The following is a 17,699-nucleotide window of genomic DNA, read 5'->3' as shown; positions in this document are numbered from 1 at the left end:
CTGGTGAGACCACTTTACATTTTATAAAATACTATTACCCCAAATGCTGAATATGTGTCAGAAGTTTCCAGCTGACTCAAAAAGGAAATTATTTAATTCACAGTTTATCTATAGAAAAACTGAAACTATGAATTTAGCCAAAAAAGAAAAGCAGTTAAATTCCAAACATTTCCCATATGACTCAAAACTACACTGACAATCATAATGTGTAAAAAGGCAATAACAGGTGAGGAAAATCAGCATGTCATAATGAAAAAGGATTAGACTCACTCCTGTATTATGATTCCAAAGAAGATGGTATAGGAACTGTATGGATAAATGTATGCTTCTGTCAGTTAATTTCTAAGAGGTATTTTCAAAATAAATTTAATGCTTCTTCTTTCTTTAAAGTATATTAAATCAAGAGTATATATCATAATAATTAATCTCAGAATAGAGAAAATGCACTCTGTGTATATATTTACATACATCTATTCAGTTACTTGGGCTTCCCTTATAGCTCAGTTGGTAAAGAATCCGCCTGCAATGCAGGAGACCACGGTTTGATTCCGGGATCAGGAAGGTCCACTGGAGAAGGGATAGGCTACCCACTCCAGTATTCTTGGCCTTCCCTTGTGGCTCAGCTGGTAAAGAATCTGCCTCCAGTGTGGGAGACCTGGGTTCGATACCTGTATTGGGAAGATCCCCTGGAGGAGGGAAAGGCTACCAACTTCAGTATTCTGGCCTGGAGAATTCCATGGACTCTATAGTCCATGGGGTCGCAAAGAGTCGGACACGACTGAGCAACTTTCACTCACATTCAGTTACTTATCTGCTCATTCATTTCTGGGTAAATGAAAGCAAGAACAGAGAAGCAGGACCAAAACTAAAGATAATAATGCATAAAAATCAAACCCTTCAAAGATCCTAAACGTTACTGTGATGCAGAAGAACACATGATGAAGTAAATACAATCCAGTGAAAAATGACAACCATCTAAACAACTATCTAGCCAATAACATAACCAAAATAAGCTGATACAATTAAAGGTAATCGCAAAATGAAATAGCTGAGAAAAAGTAAGTAAAAGTAAGCCTTAATCCAGTTGAAAGTAAGAGTATTAAGAACTTAATAAAACTATGCAGTACCTAACCAGGGCTTCCCAGGTGGCTCAGTGGTAAAGAATCTGCCTGCCAATGAAGGAGATGTGGGTTCAATCCCTGGGTCAGGAAGATCCCCTGGAGAAGGAAATGGCAACCCACTCCAGTATTCTTACCTGGGAAATCCAATGGACAGAGGAGCCTGGCGGGCTACAATTCATGGGGTTACAAAGAGTGAGATACAATTTAGGGACTAAATAACAATAGTACCTAACCAAGATTCAGAATACTGTAATTCTTGACCAACCACCCTACCACTGCAATAGGTTCCAGAGAATGAAAGTGAGAAGGACTGTACCAGGTGAAATTGACTGTTTATTATTATCAAAGGGTTTGGACCACAGGCAACGAGGAACCCCTCTGCCTCAGTTCAGTTCAGTTCAGTCACTCAGTCGTGTCCGACTCTTTGCGACCCCATGTGTTGCAGCACACAACACCTCCCTGTCCATCACCAACTCCCAGAGTCTACTCAACTCATGTCCATTGAGTCAGTGATGCCATCCAACCATCTCATCCACTGTCGTCCCCTTCTCCTCCTGCCTTCAATCTTTCCCAGCAACAGGGTCTTTTCAAATGAGTCAGTTCTTTGCATCAGGTGGCCAAAGTATTGGAGTTTCAGCTTCAGCATCAGCCCTTCCAATGAATATTCAGGACTGATTTCCATAAGGATGGACTGGTTGGATAATGGGCTGGTTGGATCTCCTTGCAGTCCAAAGGACTCTCAAGAGTCTTTTCCAACACCACAGTTTAAAAGCATCAATTCTTAGGTGCTCAGCTTTCTTTATAGTCCAACTCTCACATCCATACATGACTACGGGATAAACCATAGCTTTGACTAGATGGACTTTTGTTGGCAAAGTAATGTCTCTGCCTTTTAATATGCTGCCTAGGTTGGTCATAACTTTTCTTCCAAGGAGCGTCTAAATTTCATGGCTGCAATCACCATCTGCAGTGATTTGGGAGTCCCCAAAAATAAACTCTGCTACTGTTTCCACTGTTTCCCTATCTACTTGCCATGAAGTGATGGGACTGGATGCCATGATCTTCGTTTTCTGAATGTTGAGCTTTAAGCCAACTTTTTCACTCTCCTCTTTCACTTTTATCAAGAGGCTTTTTAGTTCTTCTTCACTTTCTGCCATAAGGGCAGTGTCATCTGCATATCTGAGGTTACTGATATTTCTCCTGGCAATCTTGATTCCAGCTTGTGCTGCATCCCGTCCAGCATTTCTCATGATGTACTCTGCATATAAGTTAAATAAGTACAGTGACAATATACAGTCTTGATGTACTCCTTTCCCTATTTGGAACCAGTCTGTTATTCCATGTCCAGTTCTGACTGTTGCTTCCTGACCTGCATACAGATTTCTAAAGATACACACAGTTAGTTAAGCCTAATACCTGAAACACTCAGCTCAAGCCAATGGTTTCTTGGTTTCTTTTATTATACTTAGGCCCACATCTTAACACAGAGAAAAGAAGGAAAAGAAAATCAAGTATTTCTACAAAAACCCATGATGGACTAACAGGGATTTGATTAATCCTTCTGGATATACAACCAGAAAACTGGGATAAAATAAAGAATAGCTTTCAGATATTAGATAACAGTCAAAGCAGGAGTGGGATACCTGTGAAAAGGGGGAAAAAATTAGGTGAGCCCTACAGCTGCTTCACCTCTCACACCCTGGAAGCAGTTTCCAGGATGCAGGGTAGAGAGGGAGAACGTCAGCAGAGCCTGGCAGTCTCAGACGACTGAGGAGACAAGAGACTGGCAACGATCAGGTAGGCCAAGGCGGCCAGAACCTGTGTTACAGCCTAGAGAAGAGGCCTGCACACCCAGAACTCCGGAGATCTGCAGAGGCCTCCCCTCAAGCCTTCGGCAGGCCATCTATGACAGGAAACTACTGAGACGGGGGAAAGGACCCATGAAAAACAGATAGGTCAGAGAATTCCTGAAACTCATACAAGGGTAGGGAGATTTTTATTCCCACCAAACAGAGTGAAAAGATCTCATAATACATGAGACATTATTAAGTAAAGTACTCCGACAGTATCAACTCTAAATTAGCTCAAATAAGGTTGCTTGGGACCCATCGAACCAAAGCTTCCTCAAGGTACGTTTTCCCCTCAACTGTTCCCACCACCTCATTCCCTATTAGAGAAGTATTATTTTGGTATCCAACTCTCTCAGTAATCTTTCTCAAACTCAGAGTATTATAAGAAAGTGTCTTACAGAGAACACAGAGATTACTCATTAAACCACCACAGCACATTATCAATAGTTTTTCCCACATGTCCCAGGCCTCAGTTCAGTCAGTCGCTCAGTCACGTCCGACTCTTTGTGACCCCATGAATCGCAGCACACCAGGCCTCCCTGTCCATCACCAACTCCTGGAGTTCACTCAAACCCATGTCCATCGAGTCAGTGATGCCATACAGCCATCTCATCCTCTGTCGTCCTCTTTTCCTCCTGCCCCCAACCCCTCCCAGCATCAGAGTCTCTTCCAATGAATCAACTCTTCACATGAGGTGGCCAAAGTACTGGAGTTTCAGCTTTAGCATCATTCCTTCCAAAGAACACACAGGACTGATCTCCTTTAGAATGGACTGGTTGATCTCCCTGCAGTCCAAGGGACTCTCAAGAGTCTTCTCCAACACCACAGTTCAAAAGCATCAATTCTTTGGTGCTCAGCTTTCTTCACAGTCCAACTATCACATCCATATATGACCACTGGAAAAAAAAACTAACTAAACCATATTCACTTCTCCCCATTTAAAAAAATTAATTAAAGAAATAACAATTTTTTAACAAAATTATGAAGGAGTTTTCTCTTAAACATGTGCTAATAAATGCTTTGCCTAAATTTATCTCATGTAACCTATGTGAAGTCCAATGAGAGAAGTAACTGTATAACAGGTATGGAGGTTGGGAGAAGAAAGAAGTAATTTTATCAGAGAGTCACAAAGAAATTCAGGAAATCAAACCAATAGAATCAACAAGCAATTCAAAGTAAAATGAACCATGAATAGGCTGCTTACTGATCAAGAGATAAAAGTAATTGTGAAAAAAGACTAGAAGCTGTTACTATATACTTTGTTCCTTTTTTTAAATTGAATATAATTGATTTACAATGTTGTGTTAGTTTCAGGTGTACAGCAAAGTGATTCAGAAAAATATATATATATATATTATATGTATTCTGAATATAAAAAATATATGTGTGTTTTATATAGAGTCATGCGTATCTGTTAATCCCAAATTCCTAATTCCTCCCCAACAACTTGCTTTCCTCTTTGGTAACCATAAGTTTATTTTCTATGTCTGTGAGTCTATTTCTGTTTTTTAAATAAGCTGATTTATATCATTTTTTTAGATTCCACATATAAGTGGCATCATATGACATTTGTCTTTGTCTGACTTACTTCACTCAGTATGATAATCTCTAGTTACATCCATGTTACTGCAAATACGATTATTTCATTCTTTTTATGGCTGAGTAGTATTCCATTGCATGTATGTACCACATCTTTATCCATTCACCTGTGGATGGACATTTAGGTTGCTTCCATGTCTTGGCAACTGTAAACAGTGATACACTTTACTCTTTGGCTTCTGGCTACATGCTAAGTCAATTCTTAGTCTTTTAGTGACTACCATGTATTTATATAGGAATAAACTTGACTCTGGAGTCGCTAAATATTAAGACAACTTCCAAAATCAAAATTCAAATGAAAACTGCTATTTAAAAGTTTAAATTCTAGGCAGCACGGTAAAACAAAAGAAACAAACAGTACAAGGACTGGAGTGGAGAGATTAAAAATAAAACCTATAAGGAGAGACATAAGAACTAGGAAAGTACAGACTCTAGGGCTAGAATGCCTGGGTTCAAATCCCAGGTGTACCACATACCAGCTAGGCAATCTTGGGCAAGTTAATGCCTGCTTCACTGGGGCTTTTATAAGAACCTAACGGATTAATATGTGCAAGTGCTTAACATAGAGCTTGGTAAACACTAAGCACTATACAGTAAAACTGTCCTTTGTAGACAATATGATTCTATATATAGAAAACCCAAACAGCTCTAAAAATTTGGCAGGTTGCTAAATACACATAGTTCAGTTGCATTTTTATAAGCCAACAAAACAAAAATGTAAATTTCTGGACCTTTCTCTTATAGGAAATCTTCCAAAAAACGTAGAGAAAAATATCAAGAATTATACCACCACCACCCTCCAACACCACAAGTGCCTAGTATAAGCAACGATCAACTCATGGCCAATCTTGATTCGTCCCCACCCACAGCCTCCTCTCTACTCCAGATAATAACAAAGCAGATCTCAGACATATCCTTGCATCCATCAACATTTCAATATGTACCTCTAAAAGATAATGACTCTTTTTCAACATGACTACATGCTATTATCTATCATATCTAAAAATTAATAATTTAATTAAAATATTCAGTATTCAAATTTCCCTGATTATTTTACATTTACTTATTAAAATCTGGACCCAAATAAAGTCCAAACATCACTATTAATTTCAGTTTTCTTCCTTTTCTTTTTTTTTTTTGTTCCTCACAATTTGTTTTAAAAAAAAAAAAAAGTTGATGTCCCGAGGATTTCCCCACAGCCTAGATCCTGTTGACTCCATCTCCATGGTATCATTTCACTGTTTCCCTGTCATCCTGTAAATCAATAGTTGGAGCTAGAGGCTTGATCAGATTCAGGTTTAAATTTAATTTTTTTGGCAAGGATACTTCATAGGTAGGATTACAAACTTTCATTAAGAGAAACCTAATGTCTAACTGTCTTTATTCTTGTGATGTTAGCAGCCACTGATGATCTTTGCTTAAGTCCAGGAATTCATTAAGAAATGGTGATGTTCTATTTATCATCTCTTAACTGTAAATAGAATACTAGTACTGAGAAAAGAAACTTCCTCTCTTCAACTAGTTGGTTATCTTCAAGTATAGTTGGTTTCTTAGCATACTCCAAAGAAAACAAACGAGTTTTTAAAATATCACCATGAACTCATGAGTTTAAACATATTTGATGTGATTATGTTACAATTTTACATACTAATGCTCAAACTGTCTCATCTTTGGTCAGACAGAGCCCATTCAATTAAGCACCTTCATTGTTCTGTCACACCCTATTACTGTTTGGTAACTTCCTTGCAAGATGTTCAACGACCCCAGTCTGAAGCAGCTTTAGCCATACTTTGTTTTCCCTTTCAACTAGCTCCTTGCTTATTCTTTATTTCTACTACATTAAAAACACCTAATTCCTGAGACTTCCTTGGTGGTCCAGTGACTAAACTCTGTGCTCCCAATGCCAGCGGCCCGAGATCAAACGCTGGTCAGGGAACTAGAACTCGAATGCTAAGAACACAACTAAGACCCACCGCAGTAAGATAAATGAATAAATAAATCTTAATTTTTCATTATAAATCAATTGTGTTGTATATTCTGGATATTATGATTGCATATGGACCCAGAAATTATAGAAACATTTCCTGCTCAGGTCTACTTTCAGGATTCCATTGATTGCCCCCACCAAAAAGCATACCTGACTCAAAATTAAGACGTCAAGTGCTTCAGTTCGAAGCACTTGACTTCAGCACAGACTGAAGCAAGAGAGTCCTAATATATTCTCTGCTGGCATTTTAGCTCTGCAAAGTATGTCTTCATGTTCTATTTCAAAATTCAGATATGGTTTTTAAACATGTATAACAAAAATTCATTTCTTTGATAAATTAGTAAAATCATCAAGTATGGGAAAATGGTCAAGCTCCTAGAGAATTATTCTGTGATTATAATTCAAACTTTTATAAAATCCTTATGCTTCATCCTTTACATTGAAACTCATGATATGTGAATACGAAAGTTTTAAGTTCTATTTCAAAAAGTAAATGTATGTTTATGCCTCCTTGAAATCACAGAAATGGCATTATAGGCAGTAAAGAAACATTCATCTTATCTTACTAAAAAACAAACTAATAAACATGTAAAGCCCTGTCATAGTACACAGTACGTCAAATACATCACTGTGGAAAAGCAGAATCCTACACTTGCTGACCATTTCTTCACCAAAATCCTAAAAAAACACAGTGTCAGTGGCCAAAAATTGCTTACATCCACAATTTTTACTGTTTTTTTTCCAACATTAAATCACAACCAGAAATCATATAATTAAATGCCAATTTTCCTCCCTGAAAAAAAGGATATAAATTTATACCTTGGTGCAATGTCTTTTATTCACAGGCCAAGTGTACCCTCTCCTACAGCTCAGTTGTTGGGGTTTGATCAGAGGAACCAGTGCAACTTTTCCAGGCAACAACGGCTTAAAAAAAACTCAACCAATCACTACCACCACCACCAACAACAACAACAACAAAGACAACACAACAAAATAACAGTAACAACAAAAAGCTCTTCTGCTGGTGTAAATTTCCCAGTGACTAAACAGAAACACATCTCTATGAAGTGCTGGTATGTCCTCAGCACATCAGTGCTTTCATCCAACTGAAAAACAAAACATTCTACTAGCATGCACATGACAGTAATTGCTTTTCCAGATGGTATGCCTTTGATAAGGGATTTTTGCCAAAAGCTCGTTTTACTTTCTCTCCAAGCATAATATTTGTCATTAAGTTTGAAACTGGTTTGACAAGCTTCTCAATAATAGTGTGAGCTGACCTGTTTTTGGCTAGGAGGATAACTATGAATGATACTTCAGCAGTGTGGTCTTCTCTGTCTTTAGCAACAACGTGCACTCATATAACACTGAAAAGCATTATTTTATAAAATTTTATACATTTGTTTCATTTTCATCACAAGTCTAAAAAGTAATTATTACAGAAAAGGAAACTAAGACAGAAATATTAATTCAGTTCCTCAGGGTGGCATGAAGTCGAAGAGCCAATGCTTGTGCTCTTTCCATCCCACCACAGAGAAAATCGTGGCAAGGAAATACCTATTTCCTTAATATACCTGTTGAAATGTTTTTGTGAGTCCAAACAAAGTATTTTTAAAAGGCATTATTTTAATTTAATGTAAACTATAATCCAAGATGGGCTTCCCAGGTGACACCAGTGGTTAAAAAAAAAAAAAAAACAACCTGGCTGCCAATGCAGGAGACATAACAAACATGGGTTCAATCCCTACGCTGGGAGGATCCCCTGGAGGAGGAAATGGCAACCCGCTCCAGGATTCTTGCCTGGAGAATCCCATGGACACAGGAACCTGGAGGACTATAGCCCACAGGGTTGTAAAGAGCTGGAGACAACTGAAGCAACTTAGCGTGCGCGCGCGCGCGCGCACACACACACACACACACACACGTGCATGCATAATCCAAGACATAACCTTACAAATGTTCTAGGGCCTTAAATCATGCCCGAGTGATTTTATTTTGTACACTAAAAATACACAAAAAAAAAACCCACAATCTCAAAATCTTAAAAGCCTCTCAAAAATTTTTTTGAAAAATCTTTAAGAAAATATTCTCAAAATGTATTATATAAAACTTCTGAGTGCAAGTATGTGAAATTTTTACTTCATTTTTGAAAGGGGAAATGACAAGTATCAATAGGAGTATCACGCTGTATAAGCCTGAAAATGAGTGGTGCAGTATAAGAAACTAATGAATTAGAGATCCCTAATTTAAGGATTTAAGCAACTTAATTTGGTTATATAGCACTTTCACAAGAAGAACCATGAACAGCCAACAACCACAACCAATCAGTTACAAAATTCAATTGATCACAATTTCCAATTCTCTAATCTTTTTGTTGACATCTGAATATAGAACTTAACTATATTATTTAGAAAAGAATACTAAACTATGATTTTAAGTGCTCATTTCATAATTGCTTCTAAATGGTTTTTAGATGACAGTGTTTAGCCTCCCTAGCCCCAGAGTAAACATTCTGAGTGAAAGAGGTCTTCAACTTCATTCATAATGAAATTATAGAATAACCTATATCCTTCTACACATTTAGAATTATTCGCTACAAAGCTTAACAATTCAACTAATGCTGTTATATTGAAAGCAAGAAGGAAAGGTATCTTTAAAAAATGTTAGGGACTTCCCTGGCAGTCCACTGGTTAACACTTAACTTTCCAGTGCAGGGGGTGTGGGTTCAATCCCTGGTCAGGGAGCTAAGATCCACATATCTCCTGGCCAAAAATCCAGAACATAAACAACAGAAGCGATACTGTAACAAATTCATCAAAGACTTTTAAAAATGGCCACATCAAAAAAAAAAATCTTAAAAAACAATAAGGGAAATGGTTATGGTAATAAGTTAAATTACATATTTAATCATCATTGCCATTTGATTCAAAGTGACACCAAAAAGTTTTCTAAAAGTTCAATGTATCTGCTAGCTACCAGAGAACTTGTAAAACTTCTCATCAATACAACCTCTTTTTCATCTGCTATTTGATTCAAGGTAATTTTTCTTTGATAAGAACTGCTCAATTACACCACCCCCTTTTAGAAAGCCATCCATTTATTTTAACTGAAGCAATCTTAGGTGTTCTATTGTGGATTCTTATATTTTAGAATTTACTGCTTTACAAGTTCTTCTTTCAAAACAGAACAAAATGAAATTTAAAATCCAAGTAATAAGTGATACATTTTTCTTAGATTTTTCATCTACTCTATCTCCTAGCAAATACAGAGAAGCAACCAACTCTGTCACTGAAAATAATTATCTTTCCATAATTTCTGCCTATTTGGAAACATACAATTAACAAGAAAATATTTTATTTTTAAATAGACACCAAACTAACTGTACCCTCTTTGATTTCATAGGTATTTTAGAAAAATAGAGAGCACTGTGTTTTCTGTTGATACTATGTTTCCTTTGATTGTTTTCAATTGTCTTATGTAGTCTTTAAAGTGGACAGCCACCCCCTGATTTGAAAGTATCATTTGACTCTTTAATTACATATCTGGCTTTTCTGATCCAAGTGAAACTAACCCATCAGATCCCAAAGGTCCTAAAGGGAGTCTATGGGGAGTATAAGTGACACTTCTTTGTGAATAGAAAACCCTCCACAGTAAGTTTAGGAGAACAGGAAAGACAGGTTTCTGAACCAAACCAAAGGACAAGGTCTCTTGTATCATGGAAGCACATGCTGAATTCAATTGTTCATCTCAGAGGGTCATGACATAAATAAAATAATAACTAAACTTTAGGCATTTATTTTATTCCAGTTCTTCTATATTGAGTCATAACCTGCACTCAGTATATTTCTAATAATTGGCATGCTTTTCTAATTATAAAGATTACCTCCTTTTAAAATCTGAATCTCATCTCAGATTTGGGGGAATGTCGGGAGGGGAGTGGATGCATCCCTAAAAGCTAACCATTCTAACATAGAAATTTTTAAACTTATAAAATCTATATAGGTAGAAATCAACATTATACACTGACTGCCAAGAAGTTAAATCAAAGTAAAGCTGTACCTTGAATACCTTAGAGTAAGTAGAAGTTATAAATGTCGGTGTCTTCATTTGGAAGCAAAAATTCTTACTGCCTGATCTTGTCTGGTGGTCCGTGATTTTTATCATCAGAGTCGGTTCCAGTCACATCCCATTAGTATGGATGGATCTAAAGTAGAAAAGACATTAGATTTTAGATACTGTGACACATCATTGTTTCCCTATAAGCATACAAAGATTCTCACACAAATGCTTTATTTTTTCAAGAAATTCTAATTCCCATTCTTGTCCCTACCACAGATTTGAAAAACTGAAAATAAAGAATAAAGATTAAATAAATAAACAGATAAAGTTATCAGTGGTAATTAGTTACTGGCTTTAAAAAGGTTCAGATACCCAAAGGAGGTATGCCGCAAATTAGACTTCATATGGATAATTTAAGGAGGTTAAGGGACCTAAGCTTCTGACTCACTCATCAGAGATCAGAGTTGCTGAAGTCACCCCAGCAGCGGTGGCCTCAGGACCCAGTTTCAGGTAAAATGCAACAGTAGGAAGAAACAGGATTGCCAGCAGAAGATACCTCCGTGACAAAGAAGCGCTGATATGACGACTATCATTCATTCCTAGGTCACTGGCAGTGGGAACGTGACAAATGGCCCACCTTACTAAATTCATGGTAGTGCTGTATCTTCCCGTTTTACCTCACACTTAACTCCAAACAGCGGGACTCTGCAGGCATCAGAGAATACTTGAGAAAGGTGAGCCCTACTGCCTTTCATTATTTAAAGCCTAACTGCTTTAGGTTTTACCACCCAGGGTTAAGCTTTTCACTAATACTCCCTTTAGACCACAAAGACACAGTGGATCAGGCTCCAGGAATGATGTTTACACCACAGATCAACTCAGGAATCTTGCTAGTTCCTTTTCCCTGTGGCTCCCACCCCTGTCACTCTTGGGCTTTATTCAAAGCATAAACTACTGTGACTGACTGCCGTCGCTCTGTTTTCATGCCTTCGGTGTTCTTTTTGCTCTCTCACCCACTGCATGTGTTCCCCAACTGCGGTCCTTCCTTCCAACCTTCTCCACAGGGACCTCTGGAAACCCCTTTTACATAGTAAAACAAATGACCTCTATATCTTCAGTCTTATCACTGACCTTAGCTTCAGCCACTGGGCTAAATCCGCCTCTTGAAACAAACCCTCAGGAGTAAAGACTAATAAGGTCAAAGGAATCATCTCTGTCCACAGTGACATTTCCAGACCCTAACTCATAAGCAATCCCAACCCTTCCCTCAGAGTCATGCCATCTAGCTGTCCTACCCTCTTCTTGTCTTTGTCATTGAATATTCCACTCTTTCATTTCTAACCAGGGTCCAGACTCAGCCCCTCAGATGCACTCTACCTACACTCATCTCTCCAGTTGCCACCAGTCTCAAAATCTGGGTTTCACCACCCAGGCTATCAGTCCACCCAGTATGTTAGTTTCTTTCTTCCACTTCACCACTCTCAAATTCCTAATCCTGGGTCAATTTAACCACCTGCTAATGGAAAACACACAACCATGTAGACTGATACTGCTATAACATTAAGGTCTTCAAAGTTAGTCAGACAGACCCTGAATGCCATCCATGTCATTAATCAGATCCTTCTTCCGTGACAACACTGCCTCTGTTGGCAAACGTGCAACTCTCACTCTTCCAGCCCCACATGGGGTAGAATGGGAAAGGGGTTTTATGTCTTCCTTAACCATGTGTGTAGGTTATTTATATTGTGAAAACACCATTTCTTTCATCTAGTTTTAACATTTTTCTCAGTCTACCGCTGGCTTTTAATACAAATTTTCTATTTTCGGGTGGCCAGACTTACCCATCAGTGCATTTTTCATCTCTCTTATTATTTCTTTGCTTAGAAATTTCTTCCCCTTCAACAATAACAGATAGATACTCTGGTCTTTACTTTTCTGTGGGCTGTTTCTGAATACTTCATTGCAAATGATGAATGGAAAGAGATTTAATTCTAAACTGACCTGTATTTCAAATTGCCAGTTTTCCTCACAACTTAAAGTAATTAAGTAAACTTCTTTTTGATTTATAAATTTCTTCTTATAAATTTCATTTGTCTACAACAAGGTTGATTTCCGGGCTATTATCCATTTCTGTAATGTAATTATTGTTTCTTTTTATGCTTTAATTTGTGATAAGAATATTCTTTGGTATTCTCATGTTCTATTCTTGACAACAGTTAGATACATTTTACCAGTTTCCAAGGAGATGCCAGTGGCTTTATGAGTAAGAAATGGCTCCCAGTCCACTCTGGGTGGTGTGCTTCTGCTACAGTTGCTGTCTGTACACAGTGCTCCTTTGTACTCTGAGGGATCATCCTTATGGGGTCTAGACCCAAAACCTCCCTAATCATGTTAGAAAACCAGCCTTTTTATTTATTTATCTATCTAAAGCCAGATTCATAAAACCATGATCTTTGCAATTCTCCATGCTTTGTATTTACCTATTCATTTCTAAAATCTACTTTATGTAAAAACAGAAGTATCTCACACACAATTTTTATTTCACAGGCCAACATTTTTTTTTTATCAGTTCCAATGGATTTTTCAAATCTTCCTGTTATCTTTTAAGGTTCATATAGTTATGTTTACTAACTTTAATTTTTCTGAATATATACCACATTCACATGAATCAAAAACTTAAAATGATGTAAAAAGAAACATATTTGAAAAGTCTCATTTCTCTATCATCCACATGTGGTTTCATGCTGTCCTTGCTTACTATATGTCAGCACTTTTACTAAAGTGGTGTATAAATAAATGTATATTTATTATACATTCTTACATGTATATGCTTCCAGTGATTCTTTATGCAAATACACTTACCTGTAAATACAGTCTTATTATTCCTGCCTTCTTACATAAAATATTTAATTTTGTACATTATCTTTTTTCGCTCATTATATCCTGCAGATTTTCCATGTTAGGATATGCTTCCATGTTATTTCATTGTGTGAACATACACTAGCTTGCATAACTAAGCTCATAGTTTTAAGAAATTAGATTCTACAAATTTAAGTCATATTTCTGAAAATAATTTAGTTCAAGAACAACTGAACAAACCAAACAGCACATGAAACTATGTGATGTGATTTCACAAAATTTTATTCCATTAATAAATATAAGTTCTCTTGTATATTTCTTTATCTTTTTATCTCAAGTTTACTTTATGATCCTATCTAAAATCTATCAACCATAACAGTCATAAACTTTGAAAGCAGAAGGACAGTTCTCAGGTTGAAAGGCCTCAAATTCTGAAAGCTGAATAACCTCAATGAGGGTTTCAATGGGTCTACAAAAGTGAAATATAGTTATACAAGAATCAAAACAGCTGTAGAAGCAAATAAATGTTCCATACTACTTAGTAAGATCAGAGAGAGACTCATGTAAGAAATAGCCCCTTGGGCTGAATCCTAAATGACCAAGTGCTCAAGAGACAAATAAAGGCAAGAGAAAACAAGGGGGATCAGAATAAGCAGCAGTTTGAAATAGCAAACTCTGTCAAGAACTCTAAGTAGTTCTACTTCCACTTAGAATGCAGAAAGCCACAAAAGAGTGTGAGAAAAAGCCAGATACATAAAATCAAAACTTCTCTTGAATCTAATAAAGAATTGAAGTCAGAAGGCAACCAAGTAATTCAATTCCAAAGAGAGAAAGTTCCTCCAGGGAGAGACTGTACAAACTGTTTTACCTTTGGCAGGTTCCCAGAAAAAGAAGTGGCCCTCATATAAGTATACAGGGGAAAAAAATCAGTTAAGATTTTAACAAATTCTAAGTGACTGAATATGAACTACTGTATCAGTTAGGAATGGCTGGAAACCCTAAACACAAGGGGAGTTTATACTCAAGTTGCAAGTTCTTCTTCATGCCTCAACCAGATTCTCACAAGAAAGATCAGAGGTAGGACAGGAAACCAGAGAAAGTCCCTCATCATTGATGCAAGTGTGTATGAGGTGACAAGTACGGGTCTGAAGCCTTGCCTGATTCCCCAACCTGTCCCCAACACAGACCAAAAGTCTAGAGCCGTTGGGGGAACAACAGAAAACTCTCTCACACCAGGATCCAGGCAAAAATCCACTGCTTCAGCAAACAAGCAAACGCCTCATCCAAACCGGAAGAAAACACTCTTAAGCTCTCAGACACAGGCAAAGGTACACTGGTGCTATGAGAATATAGAGGCAAAAAACCAACCGTCTGCCACTGTAGGGGAGGGGGGAAGGAAAAGTCTTGGGTCAGGGATCCTGCACTAATAACAACAGAAATATACTACTACAAGGGAGGAAAAGGATAGTCTTGCCCAAGACCAATCACAAATGTATGACAGTGTTTGACCATCACAGGGAAGAGAAAGCAGGAAAGCTAAGAAAGTCCTACCACTGAGTCCTGCAGGGCCTGATCAGGATTGAGTTTGGACCAGAACAAAAGAGAACCCTGCCCTGTCCCACAAGTACAGCTGTGGGTAACAAGCAGCAATAATCTATCACTGGGAGAAAGACAGTAACATGAAATCTCTCTGCAAACAGATGTGCAAAGACTGTTGAAAGATGGGGGTAATATAGCATCAGAGAAAAATTCTATAGTACCACACGCCACACTCACAACACAAGGCAACACCAGCCAGTCACTTGAGAACTTTGAAGCCCACTGAAGGTAATAATGGCCACAAATTCCAAACCCAGCTCATTTCAGGATTAGGTTGACTCAATCTCTGACACAAACAACCTGACAGGAGAGAATCACTTCAATCTCTCCTACTCTCTATACGTGATGACGAGCATTAAATCACAAATTATGAAGCATCCACAAAGGCAAGAAAAAATAACTCTTTGTTAAAAGAAATCAGCAAAATCAGGACTGAGCCATTCATTTAAATTATCAATGATTCTAAAATAAGTATGCTAAATGATCTAGTATAAAAGATGGACCAGCGTACATAAAAAGATGGAAATTTTCAACAGTGAGATGAAAACTTTAAAAAAGTAAAATAGAAAAGCTAGAAACAAACAAAAAAATTGTTTTACATTAGAGAAGAAAAATTTCTTTGGCAGCCTCAAGAGCAGCCTGGACAAAGATGAGGAAAGAATCAGTGAACTTAAAGATGATAGAAATGATACAAAGCGAAACTACAGCTTAGAAAAACTAAAGGGAAAACACAGCTCAGGGCATCCAAGAGGTGTAGTACTATACCAAGACGTATTACATCCATTTAATTGGAGCCCCAGGAGAAAAAAAACAAAAATAATGAGATATAAGAAATACATGAATACGATAATGGCCAAGAATTTTCCCAGGAAAATCCAAGACAACAAACCAGAGAGCAAAAAAATCCCAGAGAACCCCAATCAAGATAAATACCAAAGGACACACACACACACAAACATACATGGGTATATCATAGTCAAACTGTAGAAAGACAAAACTAAAAATCTCACAGACAGAAAAAAAATAAACACTACATACAAACAACAAAGATTAAAATTTTCTTCAGAAAATTATACAAATCAAAAGACAATACTGAATATAATATCTTTTAGGTACTGAAAGAAAAAAAAAAGCTGAACACAGAATCTATAACCAGCAAAAGACAATTTTTTTAATTGAAGGAAGACAGAAATTTTCACAAATAAAATAAGAGAATTCACTGCCTACAGACACCAGAAATGTTATAGAAAGTTCTTTAGGCAGCAGTGAAAATTACCAGGTGAAAATTTGGACCTACAAAAAGGAAATGAAGAGCACTGAAAAGAGAAGGTAAGTATAAAAGACTATTTGTTCACAGTTTATTCATTTTAGAAGGTTGCACATGAACTAAAGTAAAAAATGATAATGTAGGGTTAATAACATGTAAGGAAATAAAAGTTATGACAACAAAGTATAAAGATGGTAGGTAGAAAGTTGAAGCATATTGCATATAAGGTATTACAAGACACATGAAGTAGTATATTATTTAAAGAAAAAATGTGATATTAAAAAATGTGGAAAAAAGAATATGATAAGTTAAGATTTTCAACTTATATATCTTTTTAAAAGATATGCCTTTTAGACCTGAGAGTAGCGGTTCTCAACCAGGAGCAGTTTGGACCCCTCAGAGACATTCAGCAAAGTCTAGAAACATTTCTGGTTGTCACAACTGGGGGCAGGAAGTGGGTGCTACTGTCATCTAATAGACAGAGACCAGGAATGTTAAAAATCCTGCAGTGCACACAGGATATCCCCGCCATGACCCAACAACAAAGAATTATCCAACCAAAAAGACCAACAGGGCCAAAGTTAAGAAACCATGACCTACAGCAACCACTAAAATATGTCTGTATGTATCTATAGAATATGCCAAAAGTTAGACAAAATGAAATTATGAAAAATGATTAATTCAATAGAAGGCAAGAAAAGAGGAAAAAATAAACAAAAAGGATTCAAATAGAAAATAACTAGAAGGATGAAAGGTTTAAACTTTCCAAATGACTACATTAAACAGAAATTATCTAAACACCCAATTAAAAGGTAGAGATTATCAGATCAAATTTTTAAAACATAATCCAATCATATGCTATCCACAAGACATAGGTTACATATGTCTGTACAAAGACATAGGTTAAAAGTAAAAGGCTGGAAAGGAAAGAAAAGATAGCATGACTGCACTAATATCTGACAAAGCAGACTTCAGAATACGGAATATTACCAATGATGAAGAGGAACATTAATGATAAAGGATCAATTCATGATAAAACTCTAAGGAAATGGGACAAATCCATAATTGCAGCTGTAGACATTCCTATGCCTCTGCTATTAATTAGAAGAACAAGAAAACAGGAAACCACTAAGATATAGAAGACTTGAAAACACTATCGACTGACATGACCTAATTGAACATTTATAGAAGATTATACACAACAAGAACAGAAAATGCATTATTTTCAAGGCTACATAGAGCATTCACCAAAAAGACCATATTCTGGGCCATAAAACAAACCTCAGAATATTTAAAAGAATTAAAATTAAATAATGCATTTTTTCTGACCAAAACAGAATCAAGTTAGAATCAATAAC

General features: G+C 36.8%; 1 protein-coding gene across 29 annotated transcripts in view; it reads right to left on the bottom strand.

Moving 5' to 3' along the window:
* NCOA1 (nuclear receptor coactivator 1) overlaps positions 1–17,699 on the bottom strand; it is a 219,274-nt gene that overhangs the window by 156,824 nt on the left and 44,751 nt on the right. For 16 of the 29 annotated variants that reach the window (XM_069582749.1, XM_069582764.1, XM_069582751.1 and 13 more), the window contains exon 2: positions 10,617–10,761. The gene's annotated coding sequence lies outside the window, so the exon portion shown is untranslated. The remainder of the gene's footprint in view (positions 1–10,616; positions 10,762–17,699) is intronic. The other 13 variants (XM_069582750.1, XM_069582765.1, XM_069582752.1 and 10 more) reach the window with 1 other exon arrangement.

Source organism: Ovis canadensis, chromosome 3, assembly GCF_042477335.2.
Source record: "Ovis canadensis isolate MfBH-ARS-UI-01 breed Bighorn chromosome 3, ARS-UI_OviCan_v2, whole genome shotgun sequence".
Taxonomy (NCBI): Eukaryota; Metazoa; Chordata; class Mammalia; order Artiodactyla; family Bovidae; genus Ovis; species Ovis canadensis.
This window is presented reverse-complemented; position numbering and strand designations above follow the sequence as displayed.